Raw genomic sequence first — 10,499 nt, forward strand, 5'->3', positions numbered from 1 at the left:
CTTTTTTAAAAAAAATATATATTTTATTGATTTTTCACAGAGAGGAAGAGAGAGGGATAGAGAGCTAGAAACATCAATGAGAGAGAAACATCGATCAGCTGCCTCCTGCACGCTCCCCACCAGGAATGCCCTTGACCGGAATCAAACCCGGGACCTCCCAGTCCGCAGGCCGATGCTCTATCCACTGAGCCAAACCAGTTTCGGCAAGATCTTTAACTTTTTCAATAAAATCGTGGCACTTCTCTGCTCAAAACCATCCGATGGTTTCTTTCCCAACTCCCTCAGAGTGCAAGCCAAAGCCCACATCACGTGGTGTTCTCTCCCCTCCTCTCCTGTCTTCCTGGCCACACAGTGCACTCCAGTCTCACCGTGCACATCCACCTCAAGCTCATGTTTCTCCTCTTCCTGAACCCCATGTCCTCAGCGGTCCATAGAGCTACTCCCTCACCTCCTTCAGGTCTCTTTTCAAAAGTCAGGATTCCCTGATCACCATACGTGAAACTTCTCAACCCATTGTATTTTCCCTTCTCCCTTCCCCTACTTCATTTTTCCTCACAGCCCTTGGTGCCATGTGACCCTGAATATATAAAGTTGGTTCTCCCTATCCATGAATGTGGATCTGTAGGTATATAGAGGGTCAACTAAGGGACTGGAGCATCTGCAGATTTTGGCAGCAGCAGGGGTTCCTGGAGCCAATCCCCTGTGGATACTGAGGGATGAGGGACGACTGTATTTACTTGTTTATTTGTTTAGGTCTGTCTCTTGCCACTCAGTGGTAAGCTTCATCATGGCAAGAACTGGTTTCACTCTCCACTGTATCCCCAGCACTTAGCATAGTGCTGGGCACATCCTAGAAATACAACGAATATTTGTTGAGTGAATGAATAAATAACCACATTTGATGTCAGCCACGTGAGGGCCAGTGGGTGCATGTTTTATACACCTGGTAATGTTTACAGCGAAGTGAGTAGTTCTCTGTCAAGAAATGCTCTCAAGAACAGAGTTCTCTCTAACCATTTCTATTTCTGTAGCAGCAGGCACCATGTGGTGTGCTTTGTTTTGAGTACAATTTGCTTTTGTGTAGTACCTGCTGTGTAGTGGTGAGAATAGGAATTAGGTATGCTGACCCAGGAGGTTCTGAAGGAGTGGTGTGGATGATGAGGGCTTTTCCTGTTACTTGCTGGTTACCTCTGATGATCACTTCAAAGACCAAGAGGAAAAGGAGTTGGCCTCACATTACCACCTCCATGTGGGTCCTGTATGGGTTCAGGCTGCCATAATGAGACACCATAGACTCAGGGTCTGAAACTACAGACATTTATTTCTCACCGTCTGGAGGCTAGACATTTACCATCAAGCTTCTGATTGTTTCTGTTTCTGGTGTGCACTCTCTTCCTGGCTTGTAGACAGGAGAGAGAGAGAGAGAGAGAGAGAGAGAGAGAGAGAGAGAGAGAGAGAGAGAGAGAGAGAGAGAGAGAGAGAGAGAGAACACTCTGTGCCTTATCTTGTGAGGAGACTAATCCTACTGGATTAGGGCCCCACTGTTATGACCTCTTTTAACCTTAGTTACTTCCTATTCCAAATAACAGCCCCACTGGAGTTAGGGCTTCAACATATGAACTTCAGGTGACACAACCACTCAGTGCCTAACAGCCTCTCCCAGGAGTAATGAATCCTGAGAAATCACATGCCCTCTGCTCTCTAGGCAGGCTCACCTAGAGCAGGGCCAGCTGGGCCCTTTGGTTGGGGTCTCACAAGAACTTTCCTGAATGATCTTCTTCAATCTTTTCTTCAAATAATGTTCATACACATACACCCCACATAAACACAATATATTGTATCATATATAATATATATATGTACATAAGGTACACAGGCAGTCCTCGGGTTACATCGGACTTGACGTATGTCATTTCGCAGTTACATTGCCATCTCCCATTTATTTATAAGAAGAAAAAGTTCTGGCATTTTGATGTATGTACATATGTGTTTAATGTTTTTTATTATTTATTTACAACAAGTAAAGGTCAGAAACTGTTATCCTTCTTTTAAATTTTTTTTACTGTTTCATTACTGCTGTGTGTGTGCTCCATGTGAGTGATATAGGTGCTTATGTAGGTGGGTTCTGAGTTACCGTGGATCACGTTACATGGCACTGTAGGAACGGATCTCCGAGGTAAACCGAGGACCTACTGTATAGAATATAACATATAAAATTTATATAACACATATATAACCATTGCATTTTTATTTTAGAAATTAAATATCTGTGCAGTGATTAGGAGCCTGTTTTAGGATTTCTTACCTGCTAGCATTGTGGACTGTCTAGCCCCATGGTTGGCAAATTGCGGCTCGAGAGCCACATGCAGCTCTTTGTCCCCTTGAGTGTGGCTCTTCCACAAAATGCCACAGCCTGGGTGAGTCTATTTTGAAGAAGTGGCCTTATAAGAAATTTAAGTTTAAAAAATTTGGCTCTCAAAAGAAATTTCAATCCTTGTACTGTTGATATTTGGCTCTGTTGACTAATGAGTTTGCTGAGTTTGCTGACCACTGGTCTAGCCTTTCTCAGCAGCAGAGGGACCGCCTTCTAGATGAGGAGCACTGGCCCCTATGCTGGTCATCCTGGTTTCTCTCGCTTATCAGGAACACATGGCCCTCCTTCCAGCAGTTCTTCCCTGCGTTTTGCTGCTCACTCAGCTCTGGGCTCCCTCAATTGGGTCTCCCACCCTTTGGGTCCTTCCAAAGTTCCCTCTACTGTCCTTGACCTTTGGAACTTCTCTGGAATGAGCAATACCCCCCCTCTCTTCCTCCTTCCCCCAATTCTCAACATCTTCACTGACTAATCTCCTCACCTCGGGTTCTCCCCTAATACAGCACAGCAAGGACCTGGGCTCTTCATGGCCATTCTTGGGTGACAAGGACTATAACCAGGTGGAGCCAAAAACATTTGAACTGTTCCCAAAACTGACCATCTCCAGGGCGGGGATCACAGGGAAGCCTCCAAATGAGGACTAAGGCCTTGGCTCTGTAGAACGGGGGCCTCTGGCGAGACAGCCTGGTGCATGGTGAGGCAGCCTGTTGGCACAAGGGCCACGCAGGGGGACCCAGGGGACCTAGGTGAGCCGACCGGCCGGAGCCTTAGCTCTTTGCCTGGAATCTCTTGGTAAAATGCCTCTCACAACACGGACCCCAGTCCATAAAGGAGGCGGGCGCACTCTCATTGCATCCTGGGAGGGCAGGAATGGTGCGGGCCTGGGGCTGGCCTTCCCTGGTGACTGGGAAGGGTCCACGGCTGAGACTTGGAGTCCAGCTGGGGCGTGGAGACCCGGTGCTCTGGTATCCAGCTGTCCGCAGAGACGGCTTCCAACACTCTTTGACAATGAATTTGGGGCAAGGACTATTTTTGAAACGACATAAGAAAGAAGGTAGTGATAACAGTAGAGAGAAGTGAGTCTGAAAACAGGCGAAGTTTTTAAAAGGACAAAGTGGGACAAGATGAAAGCAGGACCCTGCGGGGCTGACAGCTTCCCTCTCACTGAATGCTGGTGGTGCTGGAGACTTTTCTAAGAGCTTTCCTAAGAGGTATTAGCCCATGTAGTCTTTTAGTGATTCTGATATATAAGTATTTTGATTATACTCATTCAGCAGACAAGGCAAATGAGGTAGATGTTCAAAAAATGTGGCCAAATTCTGGTAGTTGTGACATGGCTGAGGCAGAATTCGAACCCAGGCCTCAGCACCCAGCTGTCAATGGCATTGCACAGTCAGGCAAAGGAGGCATGCTTACCATATGCATTTGGATCCTTGTTTCAGTGCTTTTGAGAAAAACATGGAAGTCCAAAACATCCTAGAGGCATGTGGTGTTTAATGCTGCTGCTAACTTAGCAAAATAGAATCTGGTTCAAAATGTGTATCATGTCATGGCCAGTCTTCCCCCAATGCAATTTCAGCAAATTAAGTTTAAATGCATGCTCATTCAAAAACCAAATTAGAAGAAAATCTTAAATATAAAAGAAATGCAGGGGTTGGTAATTGATTTATAGAAAATTTGCTTTTGAGAGGCATCAAGATTGAGGTAAGCTCACTGTGGAGGTTTACTGGTTAGCTTTACTAAAATATCACTTATAACTGTGTCTGGTGCATGAGGAATGAATGCGCCCTGACTTCTGTGCTTTCAAGTGTGTATCCTGTGCATCTGGCAGCTTGGGCTCAGCTGTGTACACCAGCTAATTTTCCTCTTGAGCTGGATCCAGAAACAGAGAGATACAAAAGGGTTTTCTCATCTTGCAGCTTGAGCTTCTCGCAAAAATGTGAACTCCTTGCACTGGAGCAACTAGCTAATAGTTTGGAAAATAGTAAAGTTAGTTCCAAACTCACACCACTCTGGAAAGTAAATTTCAGATGGACTAAAAAATCTAAAGTAAAATAAAAACAATAGAAGAGAGTTAAATGAGTATGCAAGAGAATACAATTATGATCTTGGAACAGAAAAGGCCTTCTTGTGACACTAAAAGCAAAACCCTCTAAAGAACAAAATCAGAAATTTTACTATTCTGAAAATAAAAAAATTTTGTAAGGCAAAGCTACCATTAAAAAAATAAAAAGGAAGATGGCAGATTGGGAAGAAATATTTGCGAACTACCTAATGGATAAAGAATTAGCATATAGGACCTGGCCAGTGGATAAAGCATGGGCTTGTGGACTAAAGTATCTCAGGTTTGATTCCAGTCAAGGGCAGCTGGGGCCCTGATCTGGGCATGTGCAGGAAACAACCAATCAATGTCTTTCTCTCACATTGCTATTTCTCTCTGTCTTCCACTCTCTGTAAAAATCAATGGAAAAATATCCTCCAGTGAGGATTCAAAAAAAGAATTAGTATATAGAATATATGAAGGAGTATACAAATTGAAGAAGACAATGATAAACAATTTGATAAGAAAAAAATGGGCAAAACACATAAAAAGGAAATTCTTAGAAGGCAATGCAATTGGCCAATACATACCCCAGAAGATGCTCAACATTAATCAAGGAAATCTAAATTTAAATAGGAAGATAACATTATACTCGTCAGATTGGCAAAGAATGTTAAAGTTTGATAATCTCAAAAGTTGTCAAGGATGTTCAAGCAGCCTTGTAAGTAAATGAGAATATAAATTGAGATAGACACTTTGGAGGACAATTTGACAGTATCTATTAAAATTGATAATGTGCATATTGGATGATCCAGCAATTCATCTTCTGGATATCTACATGAGAGAAATATCACCTTTATACACAAAGAGACACATTTGTATAAAGATTTTCATAGCATGAGTGTCTTTAATTAGGAAAAAATATTATAAATAACTTAAACACTTATCAATATGCCATTAATTATCTAAAATAGTTAATAGGATCTGATAAGCATATTTTAGAATATTATGCAGCAGCTAAAAAATAATGAAGTAGATACCTATATGCTATTCTCAAGATTTGCCAAGACATATTTTATTTAAAAAGCAAATTGAAGAACTGTACATATAGGAAGATTTAAAAAACTGCAAAGTATAAAATAACCTCATAAAATCTATAGTTTTTTGTTTTTGGTTTTTTTTAAGTCTTGATACATTTCTCTACCAGAGAAGTGATAATGGAGGTCATAATTGGGAAAGAAATATCTAAGGGGGAAGGAGAGAAGGGGGATCTTGTTATGGACTGAATGTGTTGTCCAAAATATATATGTCGGGGTTCTAACACTCAGTGTGGGCGTATTTGGAGTAAGGGAGTAATTAACATTAAATGAAATTATACAGCTGGGGCCCTGACCTGATAGGATTAGTGCCCTTGTAGGAAGAGAACGCCTGTGATGACACAGTGAGAAGGCAGCCTTCTGCAAGCCAGAAAGAGAACTCTCCCCCAGAATCAAACCCTGTCAGAATCTTGATCTTGGACTTTCAGCCTCCAAAACAGAAAATATGTGTCTTTCTAAAATCCAGTCTGTGGAATTTCATCATGGCAGCCCGAGCTAAGATAACTGTAAAACAGGACTTTAGCCTTAGCTGACATGTTAGTTGTCATACTTAGAGTGAAATATGCTTACATATTATGTATGTGTTAAAACATTAGCTTTTTAAAGTCAATTTCTCTTTCCTCCTCCCCTTTGACTGCCCTTTCCCCATTTCCTCCCCTTTGCTGAGCAATAATATTAATACAGGCAGACATCTATGTTCGGAGTCTCCGTGACCATGAACCTCTGAGGAAATACATAGAAGGCACTTGAGCATGGGTTGGTAGATTAGGGTGATGTGAAATGGTAAGGGGAAATGACTCTCTTAGTGTTAGAAGAGAAGGCTAAAGTGAAAAAGCCACTTTCTATCATCTTCTAATACCACATAATGTGCACACAGTGTTTCAAATGTATTACCTTCCTGTGGATGGCCAGCGTTTATTTCACCCTCAGTATGTGGCAGGCACTCCTTAAACATCTTATCCATAATATTCCATTTAGTTCTCACGTAGCCCCCTAAGAGGAACTTGAGATAATAATTCTTAAATCATAGAATTTTCTCAGTAAATTTTATTTACTATGAAAGGGTATTTTGCCAGCATTGCAATAAATTTAAAGACAAAACAATTTCCCATTACCCCTCCACTGTAAACACAAATAAGATTTCCAGATTTTTAGGTGTTCCTTTCTAGGCTTCATGTTTACATATTTTTCTGTTGTCACTTAAGGGGCTATATAATTTTCTGCATACCTTATTTCTCTTAACACACTTGCTATATACACTTTATAACTGTCATTTTAATGGCTACTCAATATTTCATTCAGTTGTTATAATTTATTTGTTCCTCTGAAATTGACATCGAGGCTATTTTCGACTTGCTATTATAGATAATGCTGAATAAACATTTTCACACACATGAATTTTACAATTTGAATTAGTTCTCTAGGATACATTCTCAGGGATATTACTAAGGGCTCCATGATCAAGCAGTTTTTATTCCTATTGATAAAAATTGCTCAATAGCTTTTTCAAGCAGACGCACTGGTCTCACCGCAGGATTGTTGGCACTGGCTGCATCATTTCACATTGTTTTGCTGATGTAAAAACTTGGGGGGTGGTACTGAGTTCTTTTAAGACTACTTCGCGAACTGATTGAAAACTGCAGAATCATATAAAAGGACAAGGATTATTTTTCTCAGATCAGTTGAATATTTCTCTTCCTCTGGGAATTCTGAGTTCCTCTGCTCTCTCAATTAGTATGTTGGATGGTGGGAATGGCACCAGGTGTCTGACCTCGGTACTTGAGTTCTGGCTAGGAAAGAATTCAGAGTCCAGATCCAAACTGTAAGAGATAATTTACAGGGGTAGAAAAGGTAATTTCTAGGAGAATGGGCTTAGGAAATGAGTTACAGAGGTGAATGAAGGGCTCTTGGAGCTTGGGAGTGAGGAAGCTACTAGTAAAAGTAACGTGCCTGGGGTGGGGAGGGAGAAGGGACAGGAAGAGAAAGGCCGGGAGGGAGAGCTCACTGGGTCCTCCATCCTTAGGGTTTTAAGGGTGAAGATTTTAAGGGCGGTCCCAGGGGAAGATCTCAATAGAATATTCGGTAGCTTTCCAGGATGACACCAGGTCAGGGGGTCATTATTTTATGCAGCTGGTTCTGATTCAGCAGGAGCTGGTTTTGTTGCTTCTCTGGGCCTGGAGCTGAAATACAATTTGTGGTCTAGATATTCTTTCTAGGAAGGAAAGGTCAGGGGGTCCAAACCTCATGAACAGCAATATGCTAGGGGAGGAAAAGTCACACAGGGGTCTCATCCTACAATTGATTGTCCTTTGCTAGGCACCTGGGGCTTTCCACTCTGGTGACCCTGTGTAACTGGTCCATCGTCCTTGCTCTGCTCATGACTAACTGCCCAGGTTAGATCCAAGAGGCCAGCATGTGACTCAGTGTGGTCTCTCTCTCTCTCTCTCTCTCTCTCTCTCTCTCTCTCTCTCTCTCTCTCTCTCTCTATCTCTCTCCCTCCCTCCCTCCCTCCCTCCCTCCCTCTCTGAAACATGCACAAATGGATTTAATAAAAGGCAAGCAGAGCTAGGAGGAAAGAGTGACAGTAAGTTCTGGTGATGTTACCTGAAAGGGGACCTGCTCTGAGCTGGTCCTCCTCCATCCTAATGGTAGAGTGTGGGTTTTTGACTTTGTGCAGGAAAGATTTCACAATATGAGTCCAGGTGACTTTGAGGGTACATTTATTAAAACTGGGGTCAGTGAAACAAGGAAGTGCCTAGGATAGGAGAAGCAACAGGAGAGCCTAGGCTGGGCTGCTCTGGCTCACTAGGAAGTCAGAGAAAAAGGGGCTTTGGAGACAGATTCAAGGCATTAGTCTGGGAGGAGCTGTCACTGCCCATTGCTCCCCTGGTTGCAAGTCTCAACAGGGTCCCTTGGAGATTCATACCTGTGGGGGAAGAGGAGAGGGAAGGGAAAGGTCCCAGGTGGGAGAAGGTGGTGGTCCTTTGTTTTGAGTGTTTTTTTTGTTTTGTTTTTTTTTTATCTGTCTCCTGAAGGCAGGAATGTTAAGGGAAGCCTCAGGGGAGATTTTCATTGGAATATTCATCAGTTTTCAGGGTCATGGTCTCTACTGATTGGTCAGCACCAGGACAGGGGCCCACCTGGTTTTGCTGCTTTTCAGGGTCTGGAACGGAAATACAACTGAGGCCTAGATGTTACCTCTATGGAGGTGACTGTCTGTATCTGGTGTAAATTGCTGGGCCAGTTTGTTCATCTAGCTGTCTCAGTTTCCCCATTCTGTTTGCTAAGGAATGTCCCTAGCTTCTTATTATCCTGTCTCACTGACCGTGTTTGAGTCCCTAGATCCAGCTGGGCTTGATGCTAGACTACTTGGATTTAGGGTCACTATAGAGAGTTGAGCAATTTGTGAATTGAAGAGGGTTCTCTGACAAAGGGAAAAATGGGGGCTGAAATCCATTTTGTGCATCTGGGAGCAAGGCTGTGTCTACCTAGAGGAAGGACATGTTAGATTTCTCTTAATTTTTTTTTTGCACACAAAGGTTCCAATAGCTTGCCAAGCCACATGCTCACTCAGGTGTCCCTGTTTCCACTTCTCAAAAGGGACTATCTAGACTGCCAATAGCTTTGCATTTATATGAACCAATAAACCTCCCTTTTTACTTAAATCAGTTTGAAGTCTGCTTTTGTCACAGATATCAAGCTAATCCTAATTAACACATCAGATCGAGGGATTTGAAAACTAGGACGAACCTTAAAGATTCCCGAGTCCCTGTGGGCACTCTGGTATGTGCAATAACTTGGGGAGTTTAGTAACTTGCCCAAAGTCATACCAATATATTACTAGCTGTGATATATTTTGTAGTTTGGATTTGAGAGTCTAACCGTGTGGAGATGGCTTATTTCCTCTGAGTATTCTGTTGACCATGTAGCTGCCCCCAAGTCAGCTACCTACACTCCTCAATGACATAGAGATCTGAAAAATAAAACGTAGGATGTGATTCCGTAAATGTATTACTATGTATAAGAAGTCAACTCAGAAAGTGCCAAAAGACTATGAATACTATGACTAGGAAAATTAAACATCTGTACTCTTTTATTTTTAATGTATTACTTTTATTGATTTTCTACAGAAAGGAAGGGAGAGGGATAGAGAGCTAGAAACATCGATGAGAGAGAAACATTGACCAGCTGCCTCCTGCACACCCCCTCCTGGGGATGTGCCCACAACCAATGTACATACCCTTGACCAGAATCGAACCTGGGAACCTCAATCCACAGACTGACGCTCTATCCACTGAGCCAAACTCTGTAGTCTAAGACTGAAAGAAACAAACTGTTGAGATACATTTGCACCTCTCCTAGTTATCACTTAATGCTGTTTAATTTGCCTGTGGTCTTTGCCCAGGCCTGAGCAGGAAATTCATTACAAGTCCTCTTGGATTCCTAGGTAAGGTCCCAGAGGGAGATTCACCCTGGTCTGCGCCCAACTAAATGCTGAAAGGCGTTAATGTGTCTTCCAATCGCTGCCCATGTGGTTTATCATTCCCCCTACTTATTTGGATTTTCCTGAATTTTATTTATCCTGGGGACTCTGTCTTCTGCTCTATCTGCCTCCTGAAGCTGAAAAAGGAGGGAGTTTTCAGCTCTTTGATAAACACAGAGGAAGACTTATCTGGGTTCCTGTCAAAGCCTATTACAGTCTTTTCCCAGAGAGAAAAGAGTAATTTTCTTCCACCAGACAACCTTCTTCCAACCCAAATTTGCCCTGTGATAATAAAAAAATCAGATTCTCTGCCATGTTCTATAGATGTCTTCTTGTTTGGAGGTCTGGTTTCTTTCAGAATGACCTTGAACAAATTGCTTTTCAACAAGTTAGGCCCCTCTCCTTCTGCTCACTGTGAACCCATTTGAGCAGAGCTCTCACCCCAGCTCCTCCTCTTATCTCATTTTATCAGTGAAATGACATTCACAGAAAGGTGTGGAGTGGTGC

General features: G+C 42.5%; 1 long non-coding RNA gene across 1 annotated transcript; it reads right to left on the reverse strand.

The window, feature by feature from the left end:
* Positions 1 to 118: 118 nt before the first annotated feature.
* Positions 119 to 8,390, reverse strand: LOC118703466. The gene is made up of 3 exons (XR_004983047.1): positions 8,217 to 8,390; positions 3,560 to 3,563; positions 119 to 130 (listed from the first exon to the last, which is right to left on the reverse strand). It is a non-coding gene; the product is annotated as an uncharacterized LOC118703466 (long non-coding RNA).
* Between the last annotated feature and the right edge of the window lie 2,109 nt (positions 8,391 to 10,499).

The sequence above is a fragment of the Pipistrellus kuhlii genome, unplaced genomic scaffold (genome assembly GCF_014108245.1).
Source record: "Pipistrellus kuhlii isolate mPipKuh1 unplaced genomic scaffold, mPipKuh1.p scaffold_m20_p_4, whole genome shotgun sequence".
NCBI classification, from domain to species: Eukaryota; Metazoa; Chordata; class Mammalia; order Chiroptera; family Vespertilionidae; genus Pipistrellus; species Pipistrellus kuhlii.